Genomic DNA, 22,622 nt, shown 5'->3' with positions numbered 1-22,622 from the left:
TGTTTTACCGTTGAACGTAATCATGCTCATGTTCACTATTTTCTTAGGTTTTAATTTAAAGCATTCTCTCATTTAAAAATTCCCGTCAGTTTACTTGGTAATATTTATATGCTCATGATCATTTAGAGGCACCACAAAAGCTATGAGTAATTTTATATGTATTTATTTTCTTTTACCTTCAGGTTTTTCCTAACATTTTGAATTTTAAATTTCCACATAAGTCCGTAGCTAATACAAAATAATATGTGTGGTAACTACTAAAAGTTCCTTCCCAATATTTGTCGTTATTTTCCCTTGCAACTTAGAATAACTTGTATATGAGAGCGCTGTAAGTTAAATGACTAAATAGTGTGGGATGTTAATTTGTGGCCTGCGTTTTTGCTTAATTGGAAATTTCTGATAATTCTTTTGGATTGGATTTAATGATTTTGTACGATTTGTTTTGAGAGGATCTCTTGATGCACGAAGGTTGTAGCATTGTTACCGAATTTAATTTAGATTCATGAGCACTTACATTTTTCTGTTAAACTACTAGAAGGTTATATAAAATTTCTAATGATGTAGACAATTTGAATATCTTCAACAATATTTTACTTTTCAATTATTTAATGTAATATAGTATTGTTGCGAAACTGCAGTGAGTTTTAAGCAGTTTGGTTCATGTACCAAAGTGAAAAGGTGACCTTTCGACGGTAGTTAGTTGCTGTATCCCGCTTGTGTTTATCCGCTCCTTGGAGACAGTTCCGAGATACATTAACGAGCAAGTCTTGGAGCAGTGATAAACTTTTAACATTTCCTTGATGGTAATGTCAGCTCATTATTATTATTATTATTATTATTATTATTATTATTATTATTATTATTATTATTATTATTGTTATTATTATTATTATTATTATTATTATTATTATTATTATTATTATTATTATTATTGTTGTTGTTGTTGTTGTTGTTGTTGTTGTTGCATGAACATGAACAGTCCCAGTACTCTCTCTCTCTCTCTCTCTCTCTCTCTCTCTCTCTCTCTCTCTCTCTCTCTCTCTCTCTCTCTCTCTCTGGTTTTAAACATTTATCAATACAGAGGTGAGCCAAATTATAATTTCAGTGAGGCAGTGTCTCTTCTGAGTGGTGAGCTTGTCAGTCGTGTTTGAAAATTCAGCAATGTGTCATAATAGTTTAAACAGTGAAAGATCAAATAAAAGATACGCTATTAGAATAACACCGATACATTTAATCATACTGGAGTGTAAATGAGGCAACCAAGCTATGTTACGGTGACTTACAATAAATTTTAGTCTATGGAGGCACTAAACGTTGTTTTATCACAAGCGAAGGATATACTGGTTACTGGCGGGAAGAAACTATGTTAAAAAAGAGAAATGACACTAATCGCTGATCCATAAAATCAAAGTAATTAGAAGTTCCGGAAAGGATACCATCAATTTAGTTATGAAGGTGTTCTCTTACTCATCTTTGGAATAAGTTAAAGTCTTAAGAATCATAAGGTAGAAAGTTTTGAAGTTTACTGGTGAGAGCGATGAAGGAATGTATTGATAATACTTTACTCTCACATTACTAAGATGAACAGAAAAGGAATATGAACAAGTAGAAAGTCCTTTGCGGAGGAGACTCAAGAGGAAAGAGGCATGTAGTGAGCAAATCAGGGGAAGCAAATACCAAAAATACTGAGGTGGAAAACAAGAGGACGTGTTACATAGTGTTGTCTTAAGGTTGAAGGACGGAAGAAAGTCAATGAGATGATTAGCTTTTAGCTCCTAGTGTTTATGGTGATTGTGTGACTGCACTCTCTCTTCACACGGACAGCGCTCATGGACCGATAAGACCCTTTTATTGAGTCATCACAGGGGAGAAGGAGAACAATAATTACTATACTCTTTCCACAGTTATCAAGGGAAACGACACATAACTTTCACATTCAGTGAGGTAAGAGTTCTACATGAAATATCCTGTTAAAATTCTTATTGAACGATATCCTTTGCTTATGCGATTAGCAGCATAGTTGAAAAGTTGCATCGAAGGTTTTTTTTCCAATCAAGAGGTTAAGGAATTCAGTAGTTATTCAGTCATAAGGATTGTCCAGTCCCAGGCTCTGCTCTGTGTATTAGAGTGCAAGGTAGAGTCGTCGTCACTTTTCTGTATGTGTATTCGTATGGTTTCGTAAGATAAGTATGTATGAAGTATGTATGTAACATCTCTGCGAGTCTGCTGAACTGGGAATGAGAACACAAAAATCTGACACGTGGGAATTGTGATGGTGAGCAGACCGAGCTCTGGGTTTGGCTTTGATGAAAGTAGGTGGTGTTAGAGATATGAAGGCGCCCGAAGACGTGAGTTGAATTTCTGTGATGTTCTAGAGTACAGGTTACTCGGTTATACAATACATAGAGTAAACTAAGTGTTGAGGAAAGAAGCTGAAGTTGCTGTATGTAACTAAGGAAAAATTTGGCTGGAGTGTGGTGAGGAAAGGAGCTTTTTTTTCTTTTTTTTCCTTTTTTTTTGGGTTGAAGAAAAATTGTGCTCGAGTGGTGGAGGAAAAAAGTAAAATATGTTTGGAAGTGTCCGAATAGAAAATTAGGGTGGAATGTTAGAGGGAATGCACTAGGTTTTAGGGATATAGTTCAAATAATTAGGTGATGAAAAATTCTAGCTTGTCTATGATGCTGTAAATTTGGTCGTAATCGTGAAGCTCTGAGTGAGTGTCGGATATACTTAGAAGGAAAAAAATCCAACCCTTTCACAACTAGCTGGGAAAAACTCGTCTTATCTACCTAGGAAAAAAAATTACCAACAAATCCACTGCAGAAAATACCTTACAAGATAACCTGAAATATTAAAGAGTTAGAGGAAAAGACAGAGGAGGAGCTGAAGGAGTAAATAGGAAGCAGTCTAGGAAATGTGTTAGTAGGTAGAGTGACAGACAGCACAGGCAGTGAGTGAGTGACGGCAGGTTCAGGTGTGACCTGCAAAGAGCGAGTGTTTGACATCATAATGCGCTTCACCACTTGCCCTGAGGTGCGTGTAGATGAGTTTCTTGCGCTGCGTGGTGATGGAGTCTGGCCGAAATGTGTGGAGTGCAAAGTGTTGCATCAGGGATTATGATAATGAAACGCCGTGACGGTCCTTCTGATCCTAATAACATACTCCGCAGGAAGGAGGCAAAAAATAGATCACTGGCTTTTTACGTGGGTTAGCATGTGTCGAAATCCGCTCGTCGCGTGTTTCATCACGACCCGCCAAACCATGAGGCTCGTAATGAAGAAAAATCGTTGTAAAACAGTGGAAAAAAATGTCTATTCAAATTTCCTGTCGTGTCACTCTGTCTGAATGGAGCTGCATCCGTAAGTGAGGAAACGGCCAGCCATTTCCTCAAAAGAATGTCGCATCGCAGGGCAGTTCGCGTGACATCTCGAGCTGTTCACGTTTCTGGTAAATCAAAGTGGATTTGGCAGAAAGGGAGGTGTGGTGAGACGGATGATGAAAAAGGGCGAGTGGGGAATGGTAGGGAGGAAGAGGAGGAGGAGGAGAAGGAGGAATAACAGGCTGAAAAGGGGACGCGAAGTATATTTAAGATGAAGACGAGTAAGGCAAGTGGGGAATGGAGGAGGAGGAGGAGGAGGCGGCAGTTAAGACAAAGTAGGAAAGATGTTGAGGAGAAGAAGGAAAAAATATGAATGGGGGCATAGTGGGAGGGGGAAGAGGTATAAGCTGGGCATGGCGGGGAGGAAAAGCCGAAGGACCAAAAGGAGAAGAGGTCAGTGTAACATGGTTAGGGGGAAGAGACGGAGGAGGAGGAGGAGTAGGAGGTTCAGTTGAGGTATGGCTGGGGGGAAACAGAATGACATAGCGGGAAGACAAGGAGGAGGAGGAGAAAAAAGAATTAATTTAAGGGAAGCAAGGCGAAGAGGAGAAGGAGGAGGAGGAGGAGGAGGAGGAGGAGGTGAGGGAGGAGATGAGTTAAGGTACAAAACGGTGTAACAGAACAAGTTTGAGCGATGCATTCATTGCCTTCACCTTTATCTTTATCTTCAACTTGACCTCTATCGACCAAGGAACTGTTCACAAGCTTGGTTCTTCACCTACCCTCTTACATCAGTTTCCTTTTGCTCATCCTCTTCCTCTTACACAATTTTGCTCCACCACTCTCGTTATTATTCTTCTCTTTCCTCCTCCCCCTCCACACCATTCCGTCCTTCCTCTATTCTGCATCTCCGGCAGTGTGTCTCCATGTTTTTTTATTCATTATTTATCTACTCCATTGCTTAGACATTTTGTTTAGATCAGTATCTTCAAGTGAGTCTATGTAGATTCTATTATTTCATGTTCGGAAAGGTCAGCTAGACTCACTAACAGTCAACTAACGATATCTTGCTCTCTGTAACGTATGAAGCATCGGAGAGAGAGAGCGGAGAATGGTAGTGAGGGAGTGGGGAAGAGGAGAGAGAAAAACTGGTCGAGCTGCCTTGGCCGAGGTCTAGGTGAGGGACAAGTAACATTCACACGTAGCAATAGCTTGTGCATCGCCTCTCGTGTCTGACCACTACCTCTGTGTGATCCCTGCGTGGCCTCTTCATCACGTGTATTGTTTATTTTGTCCACCTTCTCTTCTCCACACACGTTTATCGTCCTTCCCCTTCATGCTTGTTGGCGTTCGATCCGTTCATCATGCTTCTCTTTTTTTATATGATTATCACTACAACTTTTTCCTAGTTCTGCTTGCTTTCCTTTCATAGAATATTTTTTTCTTTCTTTTATTTTTCGGGGGGGGATGGAGGGGGGTTGTGTATTCACGATTCAAGAACGGATTTTCCCCGTCCAGTATTTTTTCCAAGTTTATCACTGGTCTTCCCTTGAATGCGAAGGCCACCGTGTCTCTTTTATTCCCCGTCATGGAAAAAAGCAACTGCCCAGGGACAATACTGTCTGTAATGCTTATTGTTATTATTATTAATAATACTATTATTATTATTATTATTATTATTATTATTATTATTATTATTATTGTTGTTGTTGTTATTAATGTTATCATCATCATCATCACCATCATGATAATTAATAGCAAAGACTAATGGTGGTAGTTCTAGTGGTGATGGTAGTAGTAGTGGTAGTAGTAGTAGTAGTATTATTAGTAGTAGTAGTAGTAGTAGTTGTAATAATAATAGTAGTAGTAATAGTAGTAATCGCAGTAGTAGTAGTAGTAGTAGTAGTAGTAGTAGTAATAGTAGTAGTAGTAGTAGTAGTAGCAGTAGTAGTAGTAGTGGTAATAGCAGTAGTAGTAGTAGTAGTGGTAACAGCAGCAGTAGTAGTAGTAGTAGTAGTAGTAGTAGTAGTAGTAGTGGTAATAGCAGTAGTAGTAGTAGTAGTGGTAACAGCAGTAGTAGTAGTAGTAGTAGTGGTAATAGCAGTAGTAGTATTAGTAGTAGTAGTAGTAGTAGTAGTAGTAGTAGTAGTAGTAGTACTAGTGGTTGTGGTAATAGCAGCAGCAGCAGCAGCAGTAGTAGTAGTAGTAGTAGTAGTAGTAGTAGTAGTAGTAGTAGTAGTAGTAGTAGTAGTAGTAGTAGTACTAATGGTAATTGTGGCGGTAGTAGTATTCCCTGTTGACCCGAACAACGAATCAGTTTTTGTGTGTGTGTGTGTGTGTGTGTGTGTGTGTGTGTGTGTGTGTGTGGGTTGGGGGGGGGGGCGTGGTGTTGTGCGTGTGCAGTGTGGCGGGAAGTGTTGTAACGAATGCAGGCAAGTGGAGATAGAAGGCGAGTGTGACCTTGACTGGGGTCACGAGGCGCAGTGGAGGGGAGGCAGGAATGTTGATTCTAGGAAAACTACACTACCGGGGCGACTCATAATCCTATCGCGCTTGGGTTCGGCGCTCTGTACTAGCAGCGTGTAGAAATCTCACTGTGTCTCTTGCACAGCATAGAGAGCATTGCTTTCTTCGCGTGTAGTCTCTCTCTCGTTGTAGGTAAAAGTGCGGGAAAGAGGTAAGGAGGACGAATATATAATAAAAGTGGTGGAGACACATGGACGTCGAGGGTCGCCTTTTTTGTGTTTTTTGTATCGTTATTTTTTTTTAGAGTGATGTTGCATGTGGTTGTGGTGGCGCTACTTGCTGCCACGTATCCCTAGTGTTCGTTCTTTCATTGTGAATATTAATTGGGAACACCACCTTGATATCCTACTGACTGAGAATTATACACAGGGAAAATGAAATAAGAAGGAAGGTTAGTTATTCCTGGATGAAATAACACACAAGGGTATTAAAAACTCCGGTGTACAGGGTCTGTATCTAATTCAATGTTCGGTTTCGAAGCACACCCTTTTGCCCTTGCTCACTAACCTGGGGACTTGGCTCCTTGCTCTCCTGCACTCACAGGAGCTTGTTTTATCTAAGAATGTAACGTGTCTGCTGTAGGTTTGTCTGCTCATTAACGGATGTATGTCAGAAAAAAGAATACAGAAAATTGCCATATTGTGACGACGCCGCCACGTCACTCTTGGGGGGTGTCTGCCTTGCAAGTTGTGTTCGTTTTCCTTTAGTTTGCTTTGCTTGTATGATAAATTACGTGTACATGATAGAGCAACACATTCGAAGCTTATTTTCACGTTGAGCTTTTCTTTCTGAGTAAAGCAAAAATTAGCACGACATAATTATAACTGCGATTCTTGGTTTTTAATCACGTTCACACCGGTGCGCTGCTCGCCTGCCCCTGGCTACTGTTACTTCTGTTGCACGCCCTGATGTGACGCTCACTTCTGCGTATGGTGCGCTCTCCTCGCCTAAGGTACTTTTTTTTTTTCTCAATATTCTGAGCACACTGTAAACTGTATTCAGATGATGCAAAATATGATTGGTTAAAGTTGTGTTATTTGATCACCAAACATTTATTTTCAGTGTCCTGCTCCACTCCAGCGTGTTTTCAGTGTGCTAGACAGTGATTATTCAGGGAGGCAAATCGTCAACATATACTGGACAGAGGGAGCGCCTTCACCTGCCTCCACAGCCCCGGCCACAGATGCACCAGCAGCGTGTTCATATCTAAGGAACTATTCACTGTAATCTTAAGATGTTACACTAAATATTATAGAATAGAGATGTTATTATGCAGAGACTAGCATTATATTGATAGCAGTGATTATATTCTTGCCACATGTGTTGTGTGTGATACCGTAATGAACTTATAGTATAGATGATAAAAGTGCTAGCGGAAACGCACAGATGAGTCATGGTTAATTATCTCTATATTTATATATAAAAAAAAATAGTTGTGAAAAAAAAGAAAAAAAAAAAACTGAGCTTGAGGCACGTACGCCAACCAGGAGAATAAACACTGCCGAACCAGGTCAAGGATGCGTCAGACGAAAGGCTAAGGTTGTATCCAGGTTATTTTGACTTGCACATAACAAGGAGCATGACGAGGGGCGTGTGTCTCCCGGTGTTGTATCCTAAACCTTTCCTGCTGAGCTGCGTTGTCACTGATGCACACGCGTTCACATACACACACACACACACACACACACACACACACACACACACACACACACACACACACACACACACACACACGAAGTCTTTTCTCAAAATGTCAATGCTCTTAACATCGGCGGCACAAGGCAGGCACGCTAGGGAAGCTTAGATAATTAGCACGTCTACCCACAAGCCACTAGCCAGGGAGACACAACACTGGCGGGGAGAGGAAGCGGAAATGTTTATGATGATTAAGAAATAATGTTATGTCAAGCATCCAGCCTCATTGTTGCTTCCTTACTGCTGAAGTTGAGAGCAAAAGTTAAGGTACGTGCGTCGTCCTTTAATATACTGTCTGAAGGGAAATGAAATGAACTCTAACAAAATTAAGATATAGGGTAAGTTTTTTAATGTGACAGCAAAGTTAACCCGTTGATCAAATTGTGCTTCGCTTCCGTGATCAACCTCTTCCTTCCTGGGCGTTTAGCTTTGGTACCTTACAATCCATTACATCATGATGGAGAGTTGACCCGTGACATCCATGTTTTTATAATCAATCTTGCCCATGTATGTATACTGACAGGAGGTACAAGGGAAGGACGGTACGCGATGACATTAAAAGAAAAAGATCCAGTATAAACTTTTTAAATGGAGTTATATAAGGCATTAAATAGAGCATTTATGTAAATGTTCTGCATCTTAAGTCGGACGAGGAGGCGGATGGAGGGCAGGGAAAGACTTCGGCGGCTTTGACATGTTCGAGGAAGTGTTTCATGGCCTTTCATATCCACGTTTGACCTCAGTATAGAAAGTGCTAAAGACACTCGGTTACACTGTCTGCGCCATCAAGAGAGGAGGCGACCAACTAAGCCTCCAAAACAGAAGAGGTAGACCATTTACAGTAAGCTTCCAAAAGAGAGTTGTAGCAGAAATGCCTACCGGTGCTATAGGGCAGGAAACGACGGTTCATATATTTGTTCTTAATTAATAATTAATTAATTAAGAACTAATTAATCAATTAGGCTCTCAGCCTAATAATAGCCTGAGAGCAGATGACACGTTCCTCGACGCCACATTATGTAAATCTTGTGAGATCTATGGTGGATAAGATTACGCATGTGCCTTAGAAATGTACACAAGCGTCTTGCCATCCAGGATGTGCTGCGGTAAGGGGGAAATATTTGAAAACCTTACCACGAACGTTGTATGAAATTTTTGTTGTGAGTGCTTTACAAATTGCAGTGACATAAATAGAAGTGTGTTTGTGTGTGTGTGTGTGTGTGTGTGTGTGTGTGTGTGTGTGTGGAGGGGAAGGTTCTGAGGGGTCTGTGGAAGGTTGTATTCCTCTCATTCTTCCCAATTTTCCTCTCGTCAAGTTCACCACAATCTGTCCTCACCTGCCACCTCCCACGCACACGTGACAGACCGCACCCTTCCCTGGCTCAGCATCTCTCTTCATTCCTACCGCCTCCCCCCCACCACCAACCCTGCAGACCCCTTATCCACCCTGCGTAGTGTCACCGTATTATACTAATGACTGGAAAGCGAGAAAATTCTGCACCAATATTTTTATAGCTTCTGCAAGCAATTAATATGTCATATTTTCAATTGCGTTACATAGAAATGAAGAAACATTTTGCTTCGGCATCGAAAAAAGTTTTCTAAATGTTGACAAAATTCAGTCTTGAAATCAAGGAAATGAAAGTCTATTTCACAGTCGTCATGGGTGTGTATTTATGCTGAGAATCACGTGAATAATCCGTCGGCTTCAATACTTACGTGACAAGTAAGACTACTGGGGAGTCTGGAGGAAAATTAAAATATTACGAGCGTAGGAAAAAGGGAGGAATGTGTAAAATGTTCAAGTGAATCGTAAACTTTTATTCTCCCAGAAAACTAAGTGTGTACAGATACAGCGGATCGCACAAGTCTGAGGCGGGTGTCTGGAGGGAATGCTGCCTATTGAAGATTTATTTCAGCTTGAGATTGGTCAGAAGATTACGTAATCAGTGAAACTTCGATAAACTTCTATAAAGGATGGAGAACTCTAGCGCTCCCTATGAAAGGTCACGTCAGGAGGCTTGATGCGGCGTGTGGCGAGGGACGTGCACGCATGCGCACGCCTCCCTCCTTTCTATTATATATTTTTAAGGCTGACAGACTAAGTACAGGGGCTGTCTGTCTCAACTTGGGAAGTGAAAGAGAGGCTCATTAATCATGGAAGAATGACACAGTCGACCCCTATCATGAACTTTGATATTCATGCTCGTGTCATGAAGTCTGATGAATAATGCATAAAGTCCATCTGTTTCACCTTGAAGTATTCACGAGGAAGAGACTAATGGGAGGCTTATAACGTATGTATTAACGGCAGGGAGAGACACTCCAGCAGGCGGCACGGGGACGTGGTTGCTGCTGGGGGTGTTATTACTTCTGCTTCGTGGGGGGGAGAGCTCTGAGGTGCGGCTGCAGAGAAGAAACAGGAGAGACTCTTCGGCATAGTGACAGATTCATATTACTCTTGTCCTTAAAGTTTTCTGATAATACTTATTTACGTAATTGCTTTGTTTCGTTACATTTTTAGCGTAGCATTTTGTTTCAGATGCAAAATGTTGTTTGTGTGTGTGTGTGTGTGTGTGTGTGTGTGTGTGTGTGTGTGTGTGTGTGTGTGTGTGTGTGTGTGTGTGTGTTCGTGTGTAAAGCGCTACTTACCTTCGGTTCCTGATCTATTAGATAATTTGCAGTTGTTTGCTTTGAAAGAAAGGAGACAGGTGTAGGGGAGGACTTCATGCAATACAATCTAACTACTGTTATGTGACCAAGGCATCATGAAGTACTTGGTATATTAGTGATAAATAATAGTATGTTAGTGATAAAATAATTCCTATATTCTAGGATAACACAATATCGAGAACTTCCCTACAAATAGACTTCTACTATGGTAGTCAGATGAGATATCAAGATTGTCTTTTTTGCTCACTCAAAGTAATATATCAGTTATTCACTCGCTTTTGGTAATATTTCAACGAAAAGCAATACGTCATATAAAATTGGTGATGGAGATCTACTTCTGCTGCTCTTTGTTTCACGTCTGCATAGGTTTGCGTTGTTCATTTATGTTGCAATAACGTTTTGGACATGACTAGCTGACATGTCATTATTTTGGTGCTGGAACATGAGCAGATAAATTGAGGAAAGGGAAATATGCGGCATCTTTTTAAAACAAACAAAACTATTAGAGAAATGGCGTAAATCTCATCGAGTGTTGATGCCAGCAATGGACTCTCCCTTAAATGGCGAGTATTGTGTAATAAATTCCTGAATCTGTTGGGGAGAGATTTTCATTTCATAAAAGAAGCATTTGCAGGGAAGAGTACTTAAGAAAAATGTATTAACACAATGCACTGTATATCGGGAAAATAAATGGAATGCGGCGGTTGTTGGAGACCGTGATGAGCCTCCATGGAACGCACGTTTAACTGAGATACTGCCATGTTTTCCAGAGCAGCAATTAATTATAGAGTGAAAGAAAGGGGAAGTGAAGAAGGAAAAGAATTACTTCCATTATTGCTCCGTGGCTTTTTTTTTTTATCTTGAGAGAGGGAAAGAGCTCCAATGACGAAAAATGGGGAAAAATGCTAAATTGCTGCTTTCCTCACAAAAAAAAATGTAAAATAGGAGATTTATAAATGGTTACGCCAATTTAGTTTCGGAGATGTCTTACCATATAGAGTCCTGCCTCTCATTTCTGTGCGAGTATTAAGGAAGGGGAGGAAAGGCGGAGAGGGAAGAAGAGAAGAATACATATTTAGTTATTCGACAGTGCAGGGTGCGAGTGTTGGGTGCTTTGGATTCCTACTCCTTGCAGCCCTGATTGAAGAAGAGTGTGGTTTCATAATCCTTGCATCTGTCAGACACAAGGTACTGTGTGTACAGGTATTTAAAGTCTCCAGAACATCATATTCCTCTTCATTTTCATCGCATATAGTCGTGAAAACAAAATTAGTGATACCGAAACATTTGCATTCTGAGAGCACGTTCTCGTATCCTGAGGCGCACCTTTTTTTTAGATGTTCGTGTTTTCCCGGACCTGCATTACCCTGAACACAAACTGCTTCTTTTACGTGAATGGATTATTAACTCTTCATAAAAAGTTTTTACGTAGTCACCGAAGTGGTTCAAAACACAGTTTTTTGGGTATAATTTATATCACAATTATTAAATGGAAATATTAGCTTGACTTAATCTTGCTCACGATTTGGGTAAATTCTCAAGGTGACAAAGAGACTGATGAAGAGGACCTCCGTAGGAGGATATGTTGATGCTCGACTAAGAATCTCTTACTGATATACTGTGATTTTCCCTGAGGCTGACAAGTAACCGAGAAGGTAACATTGTGATTGAATTAGGTGGTGATGAATACCTGCGGCAAAAAAGAACAGCTGGTATGACAAAAATAAGTCATCCCAGGGTTGAGTTCGTCATATAATGGTCTCCTCGTAACCTTTCTTGTCAAGAACACTAGGAAATTTTTACAACTCGAGGCAATTAAAGGAGGTGTTTGGGAGGACTTGGTCTTACCCACTCAATGGTGCGGGACCTTGAGCTCGTTGTCATGCTTTCTCTCAAATGCAGAACAAAGATCAGGGCGTCTGTTTACTTACTTGGAAATAGAACTGCAGAAAAAAAAATGATTACATTTAAGTGACAACAATAACTTTCACGGAAATCATGTATTATGGTCACATTCCTTTCAACAAACACGTGACTTCATAATAAACTCACAGCTTCAGACAGTGAGTTCATCACACATTGTCACGTTTCCTTCATGTAGATGGTAACTTTTTAACTACGCATGCAATAACCATGTTATTTATACTCAGACATTACATAACAGATTGCCTTAAAGCAGTGGCTCCCAAACTTTTTCAGTTTGTTACCAAACTCAACATGTCACATTAAAAAGTGTTACCCCTCTCACAAAATGATCTCTCTCTCTCTCTCTCTCTCTCTCTCTCTCTCTCTCTCTCTCTCTCTCTCTCTCTCTCTCTCTCTCTCTCTCTCTCTCTCTCTCTCTCTCTCTCTCTCTCTCTCTCTCTCTCTCTCTCTCTCTATATATATATATATATATATATATATATATATATATATATATATATATATATATATATATATATATATATATATATATATATATATATATATATATATATATATATATATATATATATATATATATATATATGGCAGTGAGTGATACGCATTGGACACGTCGTGATAAAAGCTGTTGAGTAGATGTATCCTAAAGTATGCCTGTCAAAATACTCTTGGCTTGCCACACGCTTCGATACATAATTCTTCTTTCTTTATCCTGTATAGCAGTTTATTTTCATTGTTACTCGGTTTAACTTTATTATCTAATTGTGCTTAACTTTATATAATAAGACTAAGTTAACATTAATCCTAATGCCAGCTACCGCAAAATCTACTTGATTTCCAGATTTCTTCACTTTTTAGCTCTCTATTAACAATAAAAATTACTATTATTCCCACGGGGTAATTTATCCCCACGATTGAAACCACTGTCTAAGAGTAAATGTAAGACTAAAAAGTACTATTATGTAAGAAAATCAATACAGCAAAATCACAAAAATGCATAGAGAGGAAAGAAGATGAATTATAGCCAGTGAAATGTTTGTTGATGACGTCGAAAGTGGTAACATGAGAAGCATACATACGGTCATTGAAGGAAACCCGTAAATGAACTTGGAGGAGCCTAAGTAGATCAACGAAGAAAAATTATAGTGATTTTTTATCAGTAAAGAAACGAAAAAAAAAAAAAAATCGTAAGAAGCGAAAACGATAGATTTCTTTTTTTTAACAAAGGAAAACAAGTGATTTGATAAATAAAAAAAAGAAAGACCGAAGAATTAAAGAAAAATTGTATATATATATATATATATATATATATATATATATATATATATATATATATATATATATATATATATATATATATATATATATATATATATATATATATATGTATGTATAAATATATATATATATATATATATATATATATATATATATATATATATATATATATATATATATATATATATATATATATATATATATATATATATATATATATATATATATTTCATAGTAGGAAAACTTCCACACTCCACACTGCTCCTTTAAACAGGATGGACTCAAAATCATTTCGTCTCATCAACTGCTAACTGATTGTCTTCAGATCTCACATCGTTGCAGAGTTGCATCTCTTGCTATCTTCTATCGCTGTTTTCTTGCATACTACATGTGTCCCACGTCCCTCGACCTCGCTGCATAAGACTTTCTGCCTTTTCTCACCCCTATTCGATCCACTTCCATAGTGCAAGAGTTAACCAGTAATTTCAGTTTTTCATCACTTTTATTGGTAAACTCTGGAACTCCCAGCCTGCATCTAAACATCTCAATTTCTCCTTACCTATGGCTTGAAATATTTTGAGAAGGGAGGTTTTTAGACACTTGTCCAATTTTTTATACCCGTTTTGACTTAAGTCCTTAGGGAGTGACATTCTTCAGTATAGCTCTTTTTTTTTCACCTTTTTCTAGCCCTTAGCCAGAGGTCCTCCTTCCTTAAAAAAAATATATTAAAAAAAATAAATAAATAAATAAAAATGTCGAGCCAGAAACCTTAAAATCTTCAACATAATTTCTATTCATCTTATGAATTTAGTTTTATTACATTGGGTTTCCTTGCCCACTATGAATGTTTCTTTTTAAAACTGAATATTATGAGAATAAAAAATAAAAAAAAAAAGCATTATATAGATTACGAAGTTTTCTTATTCATTTGCATGCAGTTTCGTCTTACACAAACGATGTGCATTTTCTTGAAGCAGGTACTCTGCAATATTTGCAGTAAGACTTGATATGTTCACTCAGGGATGTAAGTGTCTTTGTCTAGTTGTAAAACAAAATTGGATTTTGGTAAATTAAGGAAATAATACGTGTTTGTACTTAATGACGATGTAAGGGAACCCTCAGATTGAGGACAAGCAATCTCGAAATAGTAGTGCCGTTGTCTGTCTTGCTAAGGTCCTGCTGTATTCCTGGCACAGGTGCTCATAATTCGCACAGTTTTCATGACAATAGTGCAATACTAATGATTCTGACAACGTGATCTTAGTGAATAACACCCAAACAGTGCAGCCGGAAGGGACGGTCCTTCTTAATGGAATGCAAACAGTGCACGGGCTTCTCCCTCCGACACCTGAGCCTGTGGCTTTGAAAACTTGTTCCGTCTAAGCGGTGTGATTATCTGTAAATGCGTAAATGCAGGAATGTTGGATTGTCATTGGGACAAAACGAAAAAAAAAACTACTTAAGGGTCTCCACCGATCGGGTTCATTTGTGTTTATTTTTTTCTTTTTTATTTATTTTTTTCTACTACCACAAATTTACCTGACTTTCATGATAACTTAAAACAAAGGAGAAAGCAAATGCAGATATATTTAAAAAAAAAAAAGTGGTAGAGTTACCACTCTACAATGCTAATAAGATATTCTCTTACTTGTTTCCTTATCTGCCAATCGTTATATCCTGGTGCAATTACACTCTTGGGAAAACACGTTGAACGTCATGAATATTTACATAGATATTCAGACATAAATAAATAAATAAAAGAAAATATATATATATATATATATATATATATATATATATATATATATATATATATATATATATATATATATATATATATATATATATATATATATATATATATATATATATATCACACACACACCCCTTTGTGAGAAAGGCTTGTCCGTACCGAGTCTTATCCCAAAGAGGTGCATCACGCAGTGGGAAGAAGACAGCTGCCTATTGTTTGATTCACATCATTATTAACAGAGGAATCTGCGAGAGGTTGTCGTAGGTTTCTGTTTTCTGTCGCTAAGTCAGTGATAACTTCCTTGCCTGTCAATCTGCATGCCGAGCGTCGAGCATCGCTCACATTGTTGATGATTGGCCAGATACTGTCTTGCTTGAATAAAAGGGTATATATATATATATATATATATATATATATATATATATATATATATATATATATATATATATATATATATATATATATATATATATATATATATATATTTTTTTTTTTTTTTTTTTTTTTTTTTCTCTCTGTCTGTCTATCTATCTATCTATTTATATCTATATATCTACATATATCTATATCTATCTACCTATTTATCTGCCTATATATATATATATATATATATATATATATATATATATATATATATATATATATATATATATATATATATATATATATATATATATATATATATATATATATATATATATATATATATATATATATATATATATATATATATATATATATATATATATATATATATATGAGAGAGAGAGAGAGAGAGAGAGAGGGGTGGAGGAGGGGGGGGGGCGATGCAGGACACACGTGCATTGGTATTGCATATATGGAAAGGGAGGGAGACAGTAGACTTGGTACAAGAAAGACTTTTGGGGCTATTAATCAGAGGTCTCGGTTCCTTTCCTATCCCAGTCACTGATCACGGCCTTCAGCATGCCATCGGCAGGAACCACACTCGTCATGGCAGGAAACTCCAAAGGATGGTGCGGTGTGGCAAGGCTGTATTCGCTGCTTGTTATGAAATGTCATCACCATTCAACACATGTGAAAATGGTGTTTGTTACGATGCTGGTGATTAGTGGGAAGGAAGGGAGATATTTGGTCATATACATTTGTTTTTATTCAACACAAAAAAAAAGTATCAATACATCAAATTATGACGACGTGTGCGTACATTGAAAATTTGCAAATAGCAAATGTGAAAGCTTTTGAAGAACAGACAAATCGAGCGCGTGCGCGCACGCACGCGCGCACACACACACACACACACACACACACACACACACACACACACACACACACACACACACACACACACACACACACACACACACACACACACACACACACACACACACACACTCACTGACATCAGTGGTACACAAAAAGGTAGTGCAGGAACAGAGGGTGCTATATTTGTACCTACCCAGTGTGCTCGCGGCTCGGGATCCCCCGTGTCCACGCCTAGACACTGGACTAGCGTGGCCTTCACTCTGCCCACGCCTCGGGAACAGCAAGGCACAGAACGTGTGACACAGAATTACTCAGCAAAGAAAATTGTAGAAAACTACCTAGGAATTAAATAACTAGGTCATAAGTTTAACTGAACGAGCATTCTGCAGAGTGTGGAGAAAAAAGAAAAGAGGTGGATCGTGGCACAAATCATGTAATGACGCCCACTCCCTCCCACTCACGCTGCTTGTGTTAGTTGTCTTCTCTTCTTATACATTTAATTTATTTTGTGTATCTATGTTTCTTATATATATATATATATATATATATATATATATATATATATATATATATATATATATATATATATATATATATATATATATATATATATATATATATATATATATATATTTATTTATATATATATATTTTTTTTTCCAGTTCCTTTACACACTTCTTCATAGATCTCGTGGATGACGAAGGTGTTGAGCACACTCTCTTGATGCCAAAATTGATCATGTGATGACTTGTCTCGTGCAGCTCAACATATGTTTGTTTTATTCTTCGAAGATAAAGCGAAGTATTCAATCTTATATGCGCAGTACGGAAATGTAAATCAACTCATAAAGTAAGACAGTATGACAGTATCGTAAAAAAAAAAAGAAGCAAATTATAACTCAGAAAGGTTCACTCTGCGTCCAACCCGGATGTCATTATACTACACACAACTCGCTTCCTTCCTAAATGATGCATCGCTAACGCGTGGATTTGCAGCGCGTCATGGGATGCTTGCAAGGCAAGGTCACTCATTGTGAATAGAGGAGTGAACTGCCACGTGTCCCTGGAATGTGAAGGACGCCACTGGAACATTTGTTTGAAGGTCTTTAACATATATAGAAAGATAACGTTTCATTCCGGCTAAAGCGTAACACACTACTGTAACGGAGTAATTGGCTTTTCATGGAACTGCTTTGTACTCGTATATGTATATATATATATATATATATATATATATATATATATATATATATATATATATATATATATATATATATATATATATATATATATATATATATATAAGCATTCGCCAGTTGAAGTGCAGTGAAAAGAATATATGGGAAACATCAATTATGTACATGAGTGAGTGTGCATGGGCGTCTCTCCGCGTGTTTGTCAATGTGTCAGGTGCTGGATTGTTTTCCTGCAGGTCTGTGAAGGAACCTGCGGGTCTCAGTCCGAGGAGTCTGTACGTTTTGAATAAAAGGGAGAAAACTGAGTTATGGCGTCGAAACAGCAATGTCATAATGGCGCCGATTATGATTAAAAGAGAGTTCTACTGCCGAACCCAGTGAGTCATTATCGAACTCACACCCTTTCGAACTTCTCCCGAACACTGTACCAAAGAGCCACCCGGTCCTTTGAAATGAATAAAATTGCTAAAAGTAAGTCCAATATTTGTACAGACATAAAATACAGTATAGAGGGGAGGAAATAATGCTGGATACAACACACACCTGCAGTAACTGGAACACGACTCTGGCAAAATTGACAACTTCCCAGAATTACAAATACACGGAAATATTGGTGGCGTCGTGGGTGGAGCATGAGACTGTCGCTTATCATGAGCTGCACGCTTTTATTTAGTCGAGAAACACGTGTGTTGTGTGTGTGTGTGTGTGTGTGTGTGTGTGTGTGTGTGTGTGTTTTCCTGTGCTTTGAAGATTGTTGTTTTGTAATTTTCCCCGGTAATTAAGAGAGAGATGAGACAGCTGATTGTACATTGTCCAGTGAATAAACCAACACATTTCACTGGTACACTGCAGCACCCTCAGCAACACCCACGTATCATGATAAAGATACGTGTGTGTGTGTGTGTGTGTGTGTGTGTGTGTGTGTGTGTGTGTGTGTTCGGTCTGTCTTTTCTAACGAGGTGAAACGAGTCAGTGTTAACAACGTAATATTTTGTAAAGCTTGAGCTCGACGAAAGTTAACATCTTTCTTTCATCTTTCCGTTTGTTTGCTGTTCTCATTTGTTTTAACTATCCGTTTGTTTCTTCATACATTCCTGCATGTAAGTGTCTATCATTCTGACTTTAGATCTTCTGCTGTCTTTCCCATATTCATACTGATTTATTTACTTTTTCGTTTAGTTCGTTCATAGTATAGGTATTTTACAGTAAAAAAAAAATCACTAACCACACGTTTTTTTTTTTTTTTTTTTCCATCTGACCTCAATGTAGAGAGATACAAAAGCAAAAGTTAGCGTACATGCAAAATCCTCGTTTCAGCCGTTCGTTCGGAGAGTCTTCCGTATTTTACGACGAATGCATTTTAAAAATGTCAAAACATTAAAGAAAATTCACAAGAATTGGTGTCGTTCTCACTCATCGGCGCTCTCGTGGCACAAGTTCCTATATTTTTTACCTTTCCCTTTCAATAACGAAAACTCATAAATACCATCGTGTATCTTTTTTTTTTTTTTTAAACTTCAAAGAACAGAGCTGCCCTTCCAGTGCGTGGCGTTGGGAAGGATTTTTGCCTTTGTGCTACACTTGTGTCAACTTTCTTAACATTTGTCTTCTTGTTATAACAGTTATTGTCCAGTTTGCAACACTATTTCGTTTTTCTATTCTTCATCCCATTTATCACGCTGTTGTTAGGCAGACAAAAGACACTTTTTGATCATGCCCCATTCCAAGCCTCCTTATTGATACAGGACACAGCACTTTTCTGAGAGTACTGCTTATATAATCTTGTCAGACTCCTCAGTTAAATATGTCTTTTCCGTCCTTATGAGATATTAACACCGTCTCAGCTACCAGACAAAGATGTTGCAAACCCCATGACAGCAACAGAACTCCTGCGTGTTGTCCCGCATTACCGCACTTCCGTTAGTCGCTGCCAACGCCTACGTAAGACAGGGATATATTATGAAGTCACACTTTTTAGACCATACATTAATTTATAGCTCAGCGAAGGTTTCTTTACTCAGGCAACGCTCCACACTTACACTGTGCACATTAAATTCTTCATTTATGTATTTGCTCGAACTGTCGTGGCTGTGGGAACGAGTATGATTGATTATTGATTATGATTACTAAGGCAGCATACAACGCCGCCATCTTCAGTGGTCGGAAGCTGGCGTCGTGCCTTCATGATACGGCACATGAATGGATCGCTTGCTTCCCGTACAGCGCCCGACCGTGCACTCTCCTGCCCACCACGCACACCCTTCCCAACACGAGCACTCGGAACCTTGCCCCTGCGTGTTTGCATCTCGGCAGCAGAAGGTTAACACTGACTGATTATCCATTCCAACAAGACTTAACATTGAGTTGAATATGTTAGTAATAAGTGAGAGGATTAATTTTTCTCGCTACCCTTTTTTTATGATACCTCGGACGGGACGTACGTGATTCATTAGTTTGCCGTGTATTTAGCTGACTTAGAGAGAAAAACATATACGGTTTACCTTCTCCAAGAACCATGACTTCACCCCTTCGTGTGTGTGAGTGTGTGTGTGTGTGTGTGTGTGTGTGTGTAACTAATGTTTAAATTAACCTTTAAAAAATTATATTTGTATTTCACTCATTTTATTCAAATCAGAAAGTCACTTTTTTAATTTATTTTGGTAATTCCGTGATTATATATCGGATATACTTGAAAGTTTATATAAGTTATACCCTATTCTCTTTTTTCTTCCTTTCGTAATACATTCGAGTATCTTTGTGTCTGCTTGTGTGACTGGTTGGGTGCGACCGTCTTATTTTGTATTTTTAACTGTCTTCACCTAGAAAAACATGCAGGAAATGTTGAATAGTGAGCAGATGTTTAGAGCAGAAGAGAATGAGAAGCTGACAGATATTACCATAACTAAAGAGATAGTGGAACTGGAGGTAGATAGGCTGAAAAAGTTTAAGTCACCAGGACCAGATGAAATATATCCCAGAGTATTTAAGGAATGCAAAGAGGTTATTAGTGAACCGTTAGTTTCTGTCTTTAGGAAATCATTTGACTCAGGTGAGGTACCGGTAACGTACCGGTAACGTGGAGGCAGGTGAATGTAGTACCTATCTTTAAGAAAGGACATAAAACTTTAACGTTGAATTATAAACCCGTCAGCTTAACTTCTATTGTAGGTAAAATAATGGAATCAATAATAGCGAAGAACATTAGGGAGTATTTAGACAAACATGAATTGATAAATCAATCACAGCATGGCTTCACGAAGGGGAAGTCTTGCCTGACGAACTTATTAAGTTTTTACTGTAAGGTTTACGAGGCGGCAGATAATAGTGATAGTTATATCCTATATCTGGACTTTAGTAAAGCGTTTAACAAGGTGCCCATCAGAGGTTATTGAGAAAGGGCGCACGGGATAGATGGGAAAGTGTCAGACTGGATAAGATCATAGCTAAGCAACAGACGAGAGAGAGAGAGTTGTAATAAAAGGCTCTAAATCCGAGTGGGGTCAAGTAACTAGTGGCGTACCACAGGGATCAGTATTAGGGCCATTGTTGTTTGTAATATATATCAATGACTTGGAGAGTTGAATTAGTAGTGATGTTAGTATATTTGCGGATGACACGAAGATATGTAGATTAATTAGGTTAGAAATAGATGCCATCGTCTTGCAAGCAGATTTGGATAGAATGAACGAATGAACAGACAGATGGCAAATGCAGTTTAATATTACCAAATTGAAAGTACTTAGCGTAGATAGAGGAAACCCACACAGTAGGTACACCATAAACACGAAGCTCCGGTTGGTTCAGGGTACGAAAAAGATTTAGGAGTGATAGTTAGCTCTGAACTCCGTCTAAGAAAGCAAAGCCCAGAAACAGGGCAAATAGGGTATTAGGATTCATCTTTAGGAGCGTTAAAAGTAGAAGTCCAGAAGTAATATTAAAGTTATATTTGGCACTGGTCGGACCTTATCTAGACTACGCTGAGCAGTTCTGGTCCCCATATTACAGGAAGGATATAGGTCTATTAAAATCAGTACAGAGAAGAATGACTAAAAGGATACAGAGGATAAGGAGTACCCCTAACGAGAATGACTAAAAGGATACAGAGGATGAGGAGTACTCCTTACGAAGAGAAATTGAAGCTGTTAAATTTACGTTCTTTAGAGAGACGTAGGTTAAGAGGAGACATGATGGAAGTCTAAGTGGTATAAGGGTTATAACAAGGGGGACGTAAGCAAAATTCTTAGGATCAGTAACCAGGATAGAACAAGAAACAACGGGTTCGAGCTTGAAAATTTTAAATTCAAAAAGGAGATAGGAAGGGATTGGTTCTCAAATATAGTACTAGATGAATGGAACGGACTCAGTTGTTTGTGTCGAGTCATTAGGGAGCTTTAAGAGAAGATTAGTCAGATTTATGGATGGGGATGATAGTGGAAATAGGTAGGTATATTTCATACAGGGACCGCCACGTGTAGGCCTCATGGCTTCTTCCAGCTTCCCTTATTTCTTATGTTCTTATGCCTGTGTGACTAGTCCTCTCTCTCTCTCTCTCTCTCTCTCTCTCTCTCTCTCTCTCTCTCTCTCTCTCTCTCTCTCTCTCTCTCTCTGAAAAATATAGTAAACTGCCTAGGCATCATAAAAAAAGCAAGGCAGTTCATTTACATTTTGAGGTGTCTCGTTACTCTTCTATTGAGAGTTCAAGTCGTGAAAAGTAAAATATATAAAAAAGGTAGCGATTTCCAGAGATTATCAATGAATGAAAGTAAAGGTGAAGATGTTAATCGATTCACGCACTGATATGGTGGACAGAAAAGAGGGTGAAAATTAGAGAATCCTGAGTAGTGAGGTCATGGAATGGGATATATATATATATATATATATATATATATATATATATATATATATATATATATATATATATATATATATATATATATATATATATATATATATTTGTTTATTTATTTATTTATGTAACACAACCTATGATAGAGAGGTGACCCACAAAGGT

The 22,622-nt window shown here is 38.1% G+C and overlaps 1 protein-coding gene across 2 annotated transcripts in view; it reads left to right on the top strand.

Moving 5' to 3' along the window:
• Positions 1-22,622, top strand: part of LOC135099953 (mucin-4-like) — a 112,760-nt gene that overhangs the window by 4,866 nt on the left and 85,272 nt on the right. The window lies entirely within an intron of this gene.

This window comes from Scylla paramamosain, chromosome 4 (genome assembly GCF_035594125.1).
Source record: "Scylla paramamosain isolate STU-SP2022 chromosome 4, ASM3559412v1, whole genome shotgun sequence".
NCBI lineage: Eukaryota > Metazoa > Arthropoda > Malacostraca > Decapoda > Portunidae > Scylla > Scylla paramamosain.
The sequence above is the reverse complement of the archived record's forward strand: the minus strand, read 5'-3'. Positions and strand labels throughout refer to the sequence as shown.